Raw genomic sequence first — 17,496 nt, 5'->3', positions numbered from 1 at the left:
ACTGCTCAAAGTGGCAGATCCAGGAGGAACAAAATAGTCAAACCTTGCAACAAGATCGCAACTATTTATTCAAATGAATTTAATGTACGTTAATGCCAAGATTCTCCTTACAGCAGACAATAATCGCCCGAGAGAATTTTGCAAATGTTTCGTCCGAAATATCTGCACGGAATCATTTTGAGTTCCTGGCTCGTATACATTTCAAAATATAAATTCGCTTGTTTACTTGTGAATTTGGATGGAGTGGGAGTGAAACACGGGCGGGCTGACCGGTGGAATTCCTCCAAATTGCTTCTGATTTCATGTTTGACTTTCTTTGTGGCAGATGTTTCTGGTTTTTGTTAACGTGCATTCATTTTTTTTTGGACGGAACGCTTAATTACGGAAGTTTGTAATGTGTAGAGTACATACAGATAGAACCATTGCATCTCTTGTAACAATTTTTTTTGCATAACTACATAGATCATTTGTATGAAACGGAATAACGCGGAATCCCGAGAAACTTTTTCCTTTTCTACCACTTCGTTGAACTAACAGTAACTTATTTATTTCATTTTGTGATATTAAACGACAAATTCAAATTCAATTGTGAACGTTTGAAAATTTAAACAAAGTGATTGTTGTAACGTACAACACCATTGAAATAGACGATTTCAATTGAAATAATATAATTTAGGTCCCTTGAACTTGAAATTTTAGTGGTCTCAACAATTTTAGGCAGTGACCAAATTACCAGAGGCGTGTAAATATATTACTACAAATGTGGAGACACTAAGTAGGCAAGGTCATGAGTTTTGGCAAAACATTACATTTAGTTTTGGCAGTCTTGTTATAACTTTTCAGTAATAATAAATAGTCATTAGAAGTTACTTAAATAATGGTCCGAGTCAATGCCAATGGCACAAGGCTAAACTAGACCAGACTAATTTTTGTGTCAAAATAGAATGGCTTCTTATTTCGTTACTTTTGAGAAAGGGAGAGAAAGGATATTTTTTAGGAAAAGGACCTCTAACATTCTACTTGATCCTGTGAATGTTGGTAGAAAATATAAGGACGACGACTATAGAGACACTGAAGATAGTATATCACACTGTGATTAAATTTTTATAATCATGTGTGGATAATTTAGCTACTCATAAAAAGTACAAGATTTCATACTGCTGGGTAAATTTATGATTGGAGATATAAAGAACAGCACGTTAAGAGGTGCATATGGTCACGTTTATCTACATGAGGGCTCATTTATCAATGTAAGTCCAGCAATGGTTCCTAAAGAATTTGCGTATATGCCTAAGAATGGACTCTACAATCTTGTAAGAGATCATCAGAGATAAAATATATTTAAACGTTTATCATATATCTAGATAAGTATCTACTGTACTGTACTTTCTCCGTATTGCTGAAAGACCTGAATAGCTACTGATCGTGTATTGAAATGGATACTGTTACTATCCATACATACAATCAGTCCATACGAATACATATTTTTTAGAAGTTTCCACCGAATCATGAGAATTAATTGACATTTCATTCAATTTTGTACGAAAGCGTGAAGTCTAAAGATAGATTTGATCTAGATGATGGCGTTTATGAATAGAAAATACTAATGACACAAATAATTACAAAAATAATCAAATACAATTCCTGCTTTCATTAAAATCCTTCATTTACTCCAAGTTAAAAATAAAGTAAAAATAAGTAAAAAAACAAAGAAGATATTTGTATGATATTAAAGCTTTGCAAATTCCACTGCTTAGGTACAAGAAACTCCTTAACCCCAGGTTTATTTATTTGTTAATATGACAAACTACAATAATATTGTATTATATTTAATATTGTAATATATAACTTTTTTCAGATTTCCATTTCCTAGTCGCATATTCGGCATAAATACAGCTTCTGCAAGCATCCGCGCGCAAAACCTAATTCATCCTTAAGATCGCTACATACGGTGCACACTTCAAAGCGAATCCTAGGCAATTTAAATCAACGGTCTGCCGGAATGGTATGTATTAATGATAATACTCGCACCTGAGTACTTGGCAAGGAGCCCTATGTAAAATTAACTAACGTATAATTCGATTTCGGGTTCAACACCCGAAATTTGGAGTGTTTTCGCGTGTGGCAACACCGAACGCACCTGCAGCGATGCGCCGGCGCGCGATGCGATTGGCTAATTTTAGCCGCACAGAACGGTTATGTCACAGACAATGCATCGTACATGCGTTTGAATATAGAACGGTTCCTGGTGGGTTGTTTTATTTAGGGCGACAGTCATGATCTGTCAGGTAACAGAACTGCGGCTATAACTTTCATACGATTAAATGAGACCGCACGTTTGAATGTGGAATGTGAGTGAATGAAAGTTGGCCCTTGTTGTAAATTAACAACTGCAATCGAGGATGGACTTGAATTATTCAGAACAAACGTTTTAATTAAGATTGTCATAACATGTCACGTTTTCAACGATAAATCCAGCTTTGCAATAAATAGCATGGCTTTGCCGATAAAACCAAATCCAACGCTTTATTACTTTTTGAAGTTTGTATGAAATATTTTGAACCGGCATAGCTTGTATCTGCGCGTCTGTGTTACGGTACGGAGTATACTTTTTTGTTTGTCACGGCACGTGTCTGATACGTTCTATGTCTGATAAGGAACAGAACCCTGATAATTAACGGCACCATTTTTCTAAATAAAACGCCACCCCTTCCTAGGATCATCATCAACCCATTACTGTCCCACTGCTGGGCACGGGTCTCCTCTCAGAATGAGAAGGCCATAGTCCACCGCGCTGGCCAAGTGCGTATTGGTAGACTTCACATACCTTTGAGATTCTTTTTTTTATACATCTCAGGTGTGCACGTTTGCTCACGATGTTTTCCTTCACCGCTTAAGCAAGTCATAATTAATTTCTAATACGCATATAATTTTGAAAAATAGAGGTGCATGCCTGGGATTTGAACCTGGGACCCCACCTTCGAGAGGCCGAGTTTCTTAACCACAGTGATAGCCTATCATTGCCGTTCCTAGAATAATAATAAGAATAATCGTTACGTTTTCTATATAAGAATGAAATTAAACTCAAATTTAATTAGAAAAACAATAAGTACATGGTTTAGTATTCAGTATTCTCAATTTAAGCAAGTAGCTTTGAAACAAGGTGCGATACGATTTTATTGGAGCAATGGAATGTTGGAACTGTAAACTCTAATAATAATTTTACATCAACTGCACATACTTTCAATGAGCAAAACATTTTGTTATATATAGCACCTTTAGAACTACAATGAAGTAAGTCCAAAAATTACAAACTGCTTATGTACAATTGTTACTTAAATCGATGTCAGACGTTCAATTACAAGATTGAAAAAAAAAAGTGCACAATACAGGATTTTTTTTTCCGAAATTGCGCTAAATTGAAGTAATTTCAATTTCAAACGAAATTACATAATTAAATTAATTTAAGTTAGTATATTTTTAACAGACTTCGAAAAGGTTGTTTGATCAGCTGTATCTACTTTATTATAAGCTGACAATTACAATATTTTTTATACTACTACCGAATCGAAATACGAAATCGCAACACACTTCAATGACACAGTAAACCAAAGAGCGAAATATCGCATTATCTATTGTATGCGTTATGTTGATGTATGTAACGGTAAATGATCTGGCACGAAGGACCAAACTGAACATTGACGTGCCCAAAACAACAATGTGACAAGTATAGATGTGTGACTAATCCAACATAAAGGCACTCCTTGCCATTCGACACCCGCAATCTTCCTCGAACAGTGGGCAACACAGTTTAGCTCTACTTCATAGAGTTTTATACCCTACATTTATAAACTTAAGGGTTAGGTTGGTTGGGGTATTTATAAACAGTTTTATAGTTTGGTTCGTACCATTGTGGTACTGGTGCTACCGATAATGACAACACTTAGTCGAAACAAAGCAACTGTTCTGACTCATACTGATTAACGGTAAAACGGAAATGTTGTTGTATTAAAGTTATACATATTAACTTGTGGTAACGCAGGATGGTTAAGTCTTTTTTGATATTACTTTAAAGGACTGATATATACAAACAAGCCATTTCTATTCTTAACATATCATAAACAGAAAAAAATGTCAGTACATAAACTTGTTGAAGGTGGTAGAACCCTTAGTGGTTCAACTCCTGAGGCGTGACCGCCACATCTATTTTTGCCTTTAATAAGCAATTTTCAGAGATGGTGTTCTGGTTTTAAGGTATAAGAGCAGGGACTTATACGAAACATTCTAAGTTAGTCTTCAGTCACTTACCGTATTACAAAAATGATTTATGCATTCTCTGTAATAAAAACATTTAGTTGCTTACATACAAATGTGTTGCAAATATACATGTATAAATAATTATTTCTATATTTAATCTTCGAGATGTCATAATTGAGATGATTTCTAATTACTTCATTGTTCGGAAGACGCCAGATAATTAAACCAATTATTCGAAAAAATGAAATCATAATTAAAATCAATTAACGATAATATTTACTTGCTTACTACATCGTTATAAAATAGTGAATGAAAATGAAGTCATTTTGAAGGAAGAGTGAGGAATCCTTTAGGTTCCCCGGTTAGACTTCGGCAGCACCACCGCCATATCTATTTCTGCCACATAACAGCAGTGTTAAGCGCTGCTGTGTTCTGGTTTGAGAGGTGTGGTGGTTTGAGAGGGTGACACGTTCAAGCTTAGTCCACAGGTGTAGAGGCACATCTGTGACCGACCTCAGGTAGAAAAAGCTAATCCTATCTGGGATTGATTACTATTAATTACATTAATTATTACTATTGTTTACATATGTCCATGGGCGGCAGTAGCTTCTTACAATCAGATGGACTACATGCTCGTCTGCTACTCCTATATTGTATAAAAAGTGCGGCGTCGAAAGTAATAAAATTGGTAAAGCAATTGCGCTTTACTTATGAGTAAGACATTGTCATGGCGTCCTGTCATTACCGACGTCATTAGAACAGTAAAGGAATGCTCTCTCCTCCGCATGATGTAACGGCTATTTCCTGAACGTGACTTCATATATCTTCACGTTCAGTAAAACGAGAGGTGACCTTTATTATGAAAGTGTTCGTGACAAATGCGACAAATATAGGTCACGTCATTACCAACTAGTGAAGAATTGTAATGTGGCAATGGTTTTTGCTTTATAAACGTAATTATGTTTTTTGTAATATAGAACTAGTAAATGAGTATTTAGTTCACTTGATGGTGAATTGCTATACCGCCCATGGTCTTCTGTATTCAACCCCAGGTAAGATTAAATCCCGTCTGAGGTCAGCCACAAATGCGTTGCTACTAGAACTGAGAACTAAATAGGAACGCCTCAGATAAGTATAACTCCCATACTACACCCTCCAAACCAGAACATAGCAGGACTTAAAACGTGTTATTAGGAAATAGGTGGTGCGGTGATGCCTTCGGATTTAACCACAAGCCCACACCTAATTAAAAAGGACGACTTCTTGGGGTAAATCAAATCTATATTGCTAACTTTTTAAAATTAAGCACTCTACACAACTTATAAGACTGTCCTACTTCACCCTTTGAACATCATACCAGCGTCACTGTTTGTTAAATCCACTACATAAAAAGTATTTTGTTTATTTAAAGTCAACAAACAACAATAAACAACAATCAAATTACAAGCAAAGTTAAGGATATTTGGAACACGATCAAGAATTTATAAAAAAATAGAGTTAATCAGTAAAAAATAAACGTTGGATCTATAAAGTACTATTCAGTACTAGGCATATAGATCCGATGCAAGGAAAACAATCTCGAAACTTAAGTCGGAGAAAATGTTCGAAGACTGCATTGATAAACGTTCAGTGTAGTCCTAATTTAAAGAAAACAGGGTTCGAAACTAAGTTGAAGTAGAAGATACTCGAACCAAAATGCAAAGAGAAAATTTTCGATATTAATAGCAAGGAGATAATTCTAGAAGACGTAGTGTATTAATTAACCAAATTTAAAGAAAAAAATGCTCAGATCGAAATTCCAGGAGGAATGCTCGAAACTTTTACTCATCGTGCCGCTAGTAGAGTAAGTAGTAACAACGAATTAAATAAAAAAATGTACCTACTTCGCGGACATATTTCTCATAGACTATCTTTGGTTGGTAAGTGTGTTGGAAACTAACATTTAAAGTTTAAAAAAATCAAACATTCAATTCGAAAATTTGAAACCCTTAATGCCGCGATGTTTCCTTTCATCATTAAAGCAAATGAAAATTAGTTTCTAGGTCGCTTATTGCTATTATTAAATCAGAGGTTCATGGCATTCCTCGATTGAGAGACCACGTTTCGACCACCTAAACCCACCAGCTTGAATCACAGTATCAAATTCATGCCAGTGGGTTACTTCTCTACGTCATTCAATTGCGTGGGTCTCAGTGAGATGATTATACGTTTATAAAAATCCAATGATGATCGTCAAACGTCAACAAATATCCAATTTCAAAGACCAAAAGACAGTGATCAAAATATTCCACGTGTTCACTGTTTACACATCCTACACATAAGATCATACGTAAGTGTCAGTATATAATGTGTTGGCGCACGTTCCTGTGAATCATGGTGATGATTTAGTGGCATATCTTTACGACCATGATCCTGAGGCAATGTCTTTTATTCTTTAAAGAGTTTTATGATAAATTCTTAGGGTCCATTTCTTGTTGCTTATGTAAAGTTTTTAAGAGCGAAATTATTGTTGCTTATATAAAAATTGACGCTTATTAATTGTGTATTTTTCTTCAATATTCATATTAAACCGATTATTTTCGGAGAATTAAAAAAACTTCCGATTTGTAAGCTTTCCAAAATCGAAGACTTTTTGTTAATTTTGACAGTCTCACTGTTTCTGTCTGTAAGAGAATAAGTAAGCAACACAATCTTTGGGTTTTGATAACTTTTTACCCTAAACCTTCTCACCCAAAAATTGTGTTGATTAATAATTTTCCAGTCCATTATCTAACATTATTTAAGATTCTACCGTAACCATGATCATTTGAGAACAAACTCATATTTCATACTGTATAACTCCCAAATTTCTTAAAATGACTGTGCAGAGAAAAAATACGCTCCATAAAAATATTACGACCAAGAGCATGCGAAGTTTAAGTCCAAGAAATATATTATTTTGACGTTCATTGCACTTCACCACAAGCGTTGTTGGTCACTATTATTTTATTTTTATAATTTTTTATCATATTCAGTGTTCCGATTGGATGCATCTCAGTCCGTTATTCTCTCATTTTAATTAAGTATTTACGGTAATCCCACAACTATAAGAAAACTTAATGTCTTGTGAAAACGTATTTTTTTAGACATATCATTGGAGAAATTTACTTTATGCGGCACATTAGTCTAGACACAGCTCTTTCTATATGTAAAACTAAATATAATTAAAATATCTGTCTGTGTAAAGAACATCAAAATATATGCCACCTTCTGGACTCAAAACAAATCAAGTTACATGATATTTAAACGAAAAAAAAGACGATTGTTTGTGTAACCTATAATATTGACGTTATTTTTACAAAAGGTCAGAGGATTTTATATTATACAGTACAATTAATTTAATTCTACAATATTTGGGGGTTTCTTGTATCAAATATTGTAAAGCTGTACACGTACGGTGGAGAGTCGCACGCAGAAGCTAGTATTACAATAATTATAAAGATCGTTAAGCACTAAATAGTCTCGTGAATCCGCTATTTGTATCAAACACATTGTATTACAAAAAGTGGCATGTGAGAAAGGTATGACTAGTATAGTAGGTCTGATATGAGACTTGAATAGCACCACATGCATTCCACCCGTGGGTATAGTTAGAGCTAAGGCATTAAGGTTAAGAGATCGGAAACAGTTTCTTTGATAATTTACCTGTCTACTGAATGTTCATCCACCAATATTCAAAATGAAGTAGTGAGAAATGTTTTATATCCAGATGTAGATGGGGCCTGATAAAGCCAATAGAGTTCAATCGAGAAGTAGCACTATCACTTCTATTTCTACGTCTCGGTGGAAGATTGTGGATACCGACTTACATGTGAGGAGACCATCTTAGTCCTAAGGAGAGGCTACAACTGCAGGTCAAAATCTACTATATGGAGCTGACCATAAATGTCCGTGGGCGACAGTGACCACTTATCGTCAAGTAGACCGCAAGCTGGTTGCTACTTAAATCTTATAAAAAACGCACTGTTATTTTCCCAAAAAAAGTACCGTCAAATATATTCAAACAAAATGACGCCCGAAATAGCCTGGAAACGATCCTATTTTCCTGGAACTCGGTGCATCGAATTTCCATTTGGAACATTTCCATGATACACTAGCAAACGATATGACCAAAGTAAACTTGGAAAATCATCCCAAGGTGTATGTATTAACTACTCGTACATTATACATGTTAATCAATGCAGTTCCATTTGTTATTCTCACAGCAAACGTAGATATTATTTATGTTAAGAAGTCTGGCGCCTATGACACTGTATATTTACACAATTAATGAAAAGCTGTGTTGGACTGATTTCACATGAATCCCTGAATTTCAAAATTAGGTGCATATAAAAAATTGATTATTACTTGCTTCAGCGTTGAAGGAAAATTCGCGAGAAAACCACAAGAAATATTATAAAATTTTCAATACCTGTTTGAAGTCTGTCCATCAACATCAAGAGTGGCGGTAGTGTAAATCCATTTTCCTCTGACGGACGAGCCATGCCCAGCAGTGGGAGAGCATTTAATTATTACATTAAACTTATTATACAATCAGTTCAATCCAAATCACTTTCAATCAGACTCACTTTCAAAAGTGAGTTTATGTTTTAAAATCAGCAGTTAACAAAATGGCCATTACTTTGAAATAGAAATCATAAATACGTTGCAATTTATATATTTGTTTAGAAATAAGTAAAGACTAATGTAAGATAAATGAAGTAGAGATCTCGATTCACTTAACGTAAAGATTTCTCTCAGTAATGTGATTTAAATTCAATCAACTGCTCTCCATTTGGCGTAAGAAATTGTTAATAGAATAATACTAGAATATAATATTATCGACTTTTGTAAATGAGCTGTAAGACTTAAGTATTCGAATTTTTTAGTTTATTTTATAGATATTACAACTTAATTAAACATAATATTGTTAACATCGGATTAATATTTTGGCAGTTGCTTTTGGATCTAAAACACGTTTTAAGGGAAAATAGGAATTTCTTTAAAACATTTGCTTGATCTAAATTATACGTGGGTTAATGTTTACTTACGGAACTTCGTTACTAACAGGAGACCCTTGACAGACGTATCTACTCGTAATTTTTTTATTACCTTCAATTTTCAGATTATATATTCAATCGATGCTCATAACTGACCTTTGCAGGGCTGACTAATAACTTGACACTACTATACACGTAACCCACCTCAAAGGGCATCAAGAAACAACACGCACTAAGAATCAGCAGAAAAGTTGTTGATGGCATCGAAATAAAAAACGTTTGAACTTTGTTTCTTGGAGCGTCGCCCAGTAGTTACGTTTACACCTCCATCTAAACTGAGAACGGCGTATCACTTTTATTTTATTGCGGAGCGAATGTACGGAATTAGTGTCGGGCTACGGACACTACTAGAGAAAACGGTTTGTCAGTATAATGTGGTGGCAAAAACAACGTTATCTACTCTCTAGGAAAGTAATGACGTACTGTTATTTTGTATATGGCAAGTTATGATCCTTTAGTACCCCTAAGACGTCAATTAGGGAATGAATTTAGAATAAATCGTCTTAACGTTCAGTAACGATCTAAAATTTAATTTGCGTAAAATTTAACGAATTTTACTTGAGTAACATTTCATGCTTTCTAGACCGAACCGAACCGATTAAACTTAGTCAGACAGTCTGGATAGGTCTCAGCTGGGTTCCTAAGATTTCTGCCTTTTAAGACTTCCGGGTCGAACCTTGTACATTTTGAAGTACTTAACCGTCTACGAATTTTAGGATGTTCCCTGCTATTAATTTGGTATGTTCCATTCATCGAAGGTTCAGAATTATAATGAAGTCATTAGATAGAAGTGGTGATGCACTCATCATCAGATTGATTTCTATATAAGTATTTTGTATACAAAGCACTTTGAAAGTGCGAAACTGTCCAATATAATTAGGTTAAGTTCTGCTAGATGGGAGGAATTTTAATTTCAAATTGAGGAATTTGCAGGCAACACTCCTGATTCAAGTGCATTTTCTCGAGTGCATAGTATTCGCACTTACGTCACCGCATTTTAAAGGTGCGACGTTAAATACAAAACATAACTGAATATTCTAAATCCGCAAAACTGTTTTCCTGTCTTTAATAATAACAACATACCCAACTTTATTATATATTTAAGCTAATTAGGAAATATCAGTTATTAAACTTCTATATTTAACTCCAAAGGAGTAAACAGGATAATGAAAATGAAAGGAAAACTCCATTACAAATCATTGACCTGTTAAGACTTTGATTTAAGTAATTTGCCTTGTATGTTGCGAAATTTAAATTGTTGAAATTAGGTCAGCGCGATCATTAGATACTGTTGAAATATTGAAAACAGATGGATGGTGAAAATAAAGAAAAGCTAAATACCAGAAACAACGTAAAACAGTACCCGTTACATAATAAAATGTCTCAATTCCTCGATATTTCAGTGTAAAATCATATCTATACTAATATTATAAAGAGGAAAACTTTGTTTGTTTGATTTGAATATGCTCAAAAACTACTGGACCGATTTTAAAAATTCTTTCACCATTCCAAAGTTACATTATCCACGAGTAACATAGGATATATATTATATGAAATATATATGAGAAGTAGATTTTGAGGCGGTACAAAGTTTGCCGGGTCAGCTAGTATAACATAAAACAGATATTTAAAGCAATATTTTATTTTATAAACGAGTGAGATAATTTTATTTGGATAAATCATAACAGAACTAACGTAAAGCAGACTTTTAAAGCAATATTTTATTTTCTAAGCGAGTGAGATATTTTTTCTAGGATAAGTCAAACAAAATAATCCTATCACAATCAACGCTGGCCAACTGAACCACTTCTTTTCGTTCAAATCCTAAATCTAAGATTGGTTTCATATGCAATTGGTTTGGAGTTATTATGAATATATTTTATTATGAATAAATGAAACTGCATTATGTACACAGTATTTTAAATATTTTACATTTTAGTAATGTACATATTAAAGTATTGTACATTTTCCATTCTTCTATTATCTTTTACTACTCTGTCAGGTAATATGGGCATATATGCCTGCTACTATACTCGGAAAACCACAAAATAATATTAATCATAATTCTTGTTTTTTTCTCTTTTATCGTCATAATTGAAATATTCATTTGCGTCAACTGAGGGTCTAAAATTTACGGTGAGTTAATTTACATTTACCGACATAGATCGTTTCAGACGCGTGCCGTGACAGACAAAATAGCATTCTCTTATACAATTTGTTTTACGTATTTTTATACCCACCGTAACAACCGCAAATACGCCCCGTGTCTGAAACGTCTTATGACTGAACCTTTGTAAATATAAACGGGACTTATTCGAAATTATATTATTAGACACCTGTACCTTCAAAATAAAAACTCATTAAGTTTACCAATATAAAATTGAACGTTGACGAAATAATGAAATAAGTACTTATACAGGTCAGTCTAACGATCCTTTCTAATAATACTTATCAAATAATTGTTTGTTGAGGCGAAAGTAAACAGCATTGATTATAATGACCGTTTACAGACCTAATTCAATCGGTTGTACCAATACAATCCAATCGAGCCAATTGTTCGGTGCAGTCACGAGCTTGCATAAATAAAAATAAGTCATAATCATTTTGTCTGTACGTTGGAGATAAAAAATGACCAGTATCCTTAGTATGAGTTTCTACGTTTTTACAAAAATGACGTATTTGCCCATACAATTTCAATCAGTGCCCCTAGTGGACTGCATCAGAATTCATTGCAAATGTATGGGAAATACGTAAACAAATACAAAAACAGTCACTTTTGTAAAAACGTAAAAAGTCATACTAAGGTTACTTGGTTGGATATAAATTGTATACTTATATAATTATTTCCATCAACGGTAGTACTATGTGGATGTCCCGTGAACTTAAAAGAAATACCACCACTATAAAAATTACTATAGACAACGGGTCACAAAATTCAGGATCACGTTTTTTTCCAATTGAAAAAATATGCAGTTTGTTTCTTTCTTAATTTCAATTAGAACAGTTAAATGACAAACAATGTTAAAAGTTTTACGAAGCCTCAATATGCATTTTTAATGAAATTGTGACCACGTTCAGTGTATGACAAAGAAATTACAAGTATAACTTTTTTTTGGCATACTCGTAATATTTTGTTCAGGTAAATAAATGTTAAAAGTTGATTATTTCTGAAGGCATTAAGTACAAATTGTGCATCGAAATTATAATAGCTGTTCATGATTTATTTGGAGTTATTTTGATTTATAATAAGTAGGTCTGCCGTCATTGAGTGTTTTGCCAAGTTTTCGAAATTTATTACTTTTTCAGCAACACTTATGAGATTTTTTGACTTGATTTACGTTCACGAAAATAAACGTTCTTTTGAAAATTTTGGCTCCTTATTTTTACTACTTAATTTAGAATTCTCCCGAAGCTCAAGAATATTGAATATATTTAATGATCTTTTGAAAACAAGATAACTAAGTCATCCTGTTACATACAAAAAGATTACTACCTTGTCTGCCATTAATCATTAACTTTTGTTTTTTTTTTGACAATTTAGTAAGTCTTTATTTCTTTATAGTAAGTAAAGCTGCAGACTCAACTAAAAGGAATTTCAACAGCGTGGCCTTACCGCTTTACTATTTGATTGATCTATTAAACTATGATAGTATATCTTTCATTAAGGTGTCTATTCAGTACTGGTCGACCGAAACTGTTTTTGCAGCCAAAATGAAAAAACAAACCACCCTATTTTTGGCCGACACGAACACTTTTTTAGGTTTATGAAAAATTATACAATTCTCTTGAATTTAGAGTAATACACACTCATAGAAGCATTTAGTCCAGTTACCTCTATTTAATTGTATTTTTTTGAATGGAATACATAAAAATATAAACAAACTCTGACTAATAAGAGGTAGCTCGTCATGCCAAAAACTTCGGCCCATTCGCCTATAACCGAAACTTAGTCCGAAACCTCTTTTTTGGCCGAAACTTAGCCGAAACCGGTCACTACTATTCAGTAACATTGTTTACTTCGACCATATCAAGACAACTAAACGCTTATTTTTTTACGCATAGTAATAGCGTTTTAAGTATACCAGAAGGTAAATTGCGACCGGGCATTTCTACACGAACGCCACGTTTACACGTAATTACAGTGGTGATAATAGTTGTAATTACGTCCGGAAGTTCCAGTGCACTTGGCAGTTGGTACATGCCGGATCCGATCTCACGATATGAGGCTTGCGACACGACGTGTCGTCAAGTTAAAGATGCTTGTGTGCTGTGCAAGATTTTTATCCCGCGTCCGCACATTTGCCAAAGTGTCACAAATTCAAAGATGTGGATAAAGTGTTTTTTTTGCAAGCGCTGGTAGCGTCTTTTTGATCAAGACAAACGTTTGTAGAAGTTTGGAGTTGGCGGCAAACGCCGTCCGGGCCCAGTCATAGAATCAGAGTAAGTTATTTCATCTCTCGTTTAATGGCCTATGCTTCCCAATATGATATCATACCCTAAATAGGTCATCAATAGAATAATAGACGATTAAAATTCCAGGACTTACGCTAAGTTAAGCTATGACACATAATAGTATTTTTTTCCTGAGTACCTAAGCATTTCGCTTCGCAGTCGAATTCGCGAAGATGTAGAAATGTAGACCGTCAGAGCTGACAGACATACTTACATAACTCAGAATAAGCTAACTAATGACAATGGATCCGTTTACAAAGAAAGACTCTCGAGTGGTAAAATAGTCTTAGTAAGCGAAGCACCGATCGCTCTGACCAAGAGGACCTCTGTAAAACACTACAATAAAAAGAATAGGATTCTGACTTCACAGAAGCAATTGTGGCACAAAATAACGAGGGCCTATTACGCAATAGACTTCCAAAGTCTGGATGAATATTAGACGAATCTTCAAAAAGTATCAATTTCTGTCTACGGATAAATCAACAAAAAAATGTGTTCGTTTACGCTGATTTACAACCGAAAAAACGTCTAAATTCCTTCTTCTAACAAAATTTCGTATTATTACGTGCCATAGAAAATCTACATGTATTGTTTGTCACACAATTAGCGTTTACATGAGTAATAATTGCTTGTTGTGCATTGCAATACCTGTTAAAACGAACATAATAATATAAACACATTAATTATTCAACAGCCTATAGATCGCACGCAAACAGAAAGACAATGTTGTTGCATGTAAACAAAAATAGTTGTAAGTAGTGGTTGAGAGAAACCATAATGAATTGGAGAAAAAATATTAAATTTGTATTTCTATATTAAAAAAATCGTGACACAGAAAGCAGTATTTTAGGCGGTTTAGGGGTACAGATTAGGGCTGCCAATTATTAAATAAAAAAAGTATATTTTTTAAATAGAATCCAAAAATATAGTACCTATTTTTAGAGAATGCAGGTAAAGTATGGAAGAACTATTAAAAAAATATAAGCAAGCAACATTTTTTGTGGTTATCAGATGTGTAAAAATATTAACAAGCTACCAATAACATTTCAGATATATTATTAAATTTAATTGTGTATATTTAAGTATTTAAATACCCTACCATCTGATGAATCTAACAGAAATATATACATAGTATAGTAATTAATTGAAGTTTGAAAACTAAATTGATGCTAACAAGCACAGTCTTCACAGATCACTTTCAAATAAGTTTTCAATTTCATTTTTGGGGAATGAACAAGCAACCATGTAACATACGATGGAATGTATTTAAAACAGCAAATTTGTGAACAGTATTATTGCTGTTAAAAGATCACTCCCACCCTTCGAAACTTATATGCGCTATAGACACATGAAATAGGACAAACCTCTATCCGAGGTTGATTATTACTGCATACCAGTTTCTTACTTACAGAAATAAGTGTAAAATAATTTACAGAAAATTAACATCACAATATTAATCTTAATAGGTAAACTAACTTGAAAATTATCTTAACAAGGAGTAGATTAAGTTATCCAAAGAATGTTCAAGACTAATGGACCATTATCTATGTTACCGAGTCAAGTTTAGATAATGAGGAATTATCCACTTAAAAGTAAATATTTGGTGTCTTTTAGTCTTATATCCATGTACATAGCGAGAATACCATTTACTTGATGACAAATTTATTTATTTAATAAGTTTTTGTACACAGAAATCGTAAGAATACAAATATGATAAATATAAAATACTAGCTGACCCGGCAAACTTTATACTGCCTCAAAATCTATTTATCAAATATATTTCATATAAAGTATAGCCTATGTTACTTGTGGATAATTTAGCTCTTGAATGGTGAAAGAATTTTTAAAATTGATCCAGTCGTTTTTGAGCCTATTCATTACAACCAAACAAACAGTTTTCCTCTTTATAATATTATATAGTGTAGATGAAGGATAGCTTATTTCAAAATGAAATTTCTTCCAGCAACATTGGGAATGGAATGTGCATGCAAAAGGCAATATTTGTGTGCAAGAAATGAAATGATAATAATAAACAAATTAACTCGAAACTTCATACACTTATTCATTATATACCAGGTAGGTATTCTTATAAATAGTAATAGTATTTCTTGGAAATTATAATCTATATTATGAAGCATAATTTAAAAATTCATATATGTATTTTTGGTATTCTTGTAAATAAAGATTTTCTTATATTATTTCTTACTTTTAAAATTTCTTATAAGAACAAGCTAATTTGTGTTTGGGATTATTTAGTTTAATTCATGATAATAAGTAAATGATTATTATATGCAATACATACATAATACAATATATTTACTTTAAAATATACAATTTTATTAAAGCCATCAACGGCTCACTCATAGTTCATTTATTTTGTTTTATTTATTAAGATTGCAAATAAAGATCATTATTTCACTTTTTTAATATTACCGTGAATATTTTTAAATACGTTGAAAGTATAGTGTGTTGCCGAAGAAATTGAACTTGGCGCAAACAGGTTGGAAAAGAAGTTTCTTAAAATATTTAAAAAATATTATGTAAGTAATTGGGATCACTGTTCGACTCTGGTATTTGGGCTAAGGTAAAACTATTTCTAATTTCAGGTATCCTAACCCTCACCTACTGACATATTTCTACTCGTCATTTACTCGTTTGCTCATCTTTTGGCTATTTTAAGAATCCCGAAATCCGCGCTCTGAAATTCGCTAAAACTTTATTATGTCGCGCCAAAAAGTAAATCACAGAGTGCAACGAGCCACAGACCACGTAATAACATCGGAATGCAAGTAATGCAACAGGCGATACTGGCCACATACGTTTTTTTTTTCATTTTTTCAGCCCTACATAACAAGCATTTCCGGGAAAGAGAGAGTTAGTGCGTTAAATAAATGGAACACTAGCACTTAACTTAGTTAGTATATAACTACGTTAGAAATAAACAATGTTTATGTCAACACTTACAATATTTCCTTAAAATCACTACATAAAAATAAATATTCGTTTAAACAACACACACGTTCACTGTCTTCACTACTTCACTGCGATATGTCAAAATTGTCAAACTTCTCAAACTTGGTGTTGCTTGTTTTGCGCACCTTTTCACCCACAATTATGTTTCAAACAACAATAAATAACGTAATAAATTATTTCCTCTGATTCTGAGTAATTTAAAAATACGCTTTATAGTTTTACAGAATATTAAACTGCTGTAATTCTGAATAAAAGTATTATTCGTTGACTTGTTGCAAGTGTTACCAGAGGAAGAAAAGAAATGTCCCAACACACGCGTAGCGTCCAACAGAATTCTTCGCGAGCTGAGAGAAGAGGTTCACGTTACCTACCTTTTATTATTATTAGCATTACTAAAAATAGGTCAAATGTTTAAAAATGTGCGTTGGCACAAATCGCTTTCCAGAGCATCTGTAATCACATTGGCGGTGCTGGAAGTGAAAATTAATTGATTGGGAGGTGTTAAGTGAAGAATCTCCGAAGTCAATATTGGTGTACGTGCTATTTTGAAAATGTATTTGTGGACGTTACTCCGTAAATGCTTGTTAACTAGGTCGCCGGTTGGATTAAGTTTATATACTTAGTTCATTAGTTTTACAGGATTTCGATGCAGTAAAGTAAAACAACGGAATAAGTTTGTATTTTTTAACATATTGTACCCGGTATGTACCCGGTCATATATATTCTTACTTTATAA

The 17,496-nt window shown here is 33.3% G+C and overlaps 1 protein-coding gene across 2 annotated transcripts in view; it reads right to left on the bottom strand.

The window, feature by feature from the left end:
- Positions 1–17,070, bottom strand: part of LOC140754676 (uncharacterized) — a 37,573-nt gene extending 20,503 nt beyond the window's left edge. The window contains exon 1 of one of the 2 annotated variants that reach the window (XM_073089710.1): positions 16,752–17,070. The gene's annotated coding sequence lies outside the window, so the exon portion shown is untranslated. The remainder of the gene's footprint in view (positions 1–16,751) is intronic. The other variant, XM_073089709.1, reaches the window with a different exon arrangement.
- Positions 17,071–17,496: the final 426 nt, after the last annotated feature.

Source organism: Epargyreus clarus, unplaced genomic scaffold (assembly GCF_041222505.1).
Source record: "Epargyreus clarus isolate Ecla_fem2 unplaced genomic scaffold, WU_Ecla_fem_2.2 ptg000031l, whole genome shotgun sequence".
Taxonomy (NCBI): Eukaryota; Metazoa; Arthropoda; class Insecta; order Lepidoptera; family Hesperiidae; genus Epargyreus; species Epargyreus clarus.
Note: the sequence above shows the minus strand (reverse complement) of the source record. Positions and strands in the feature narration are given on the sequence as shown.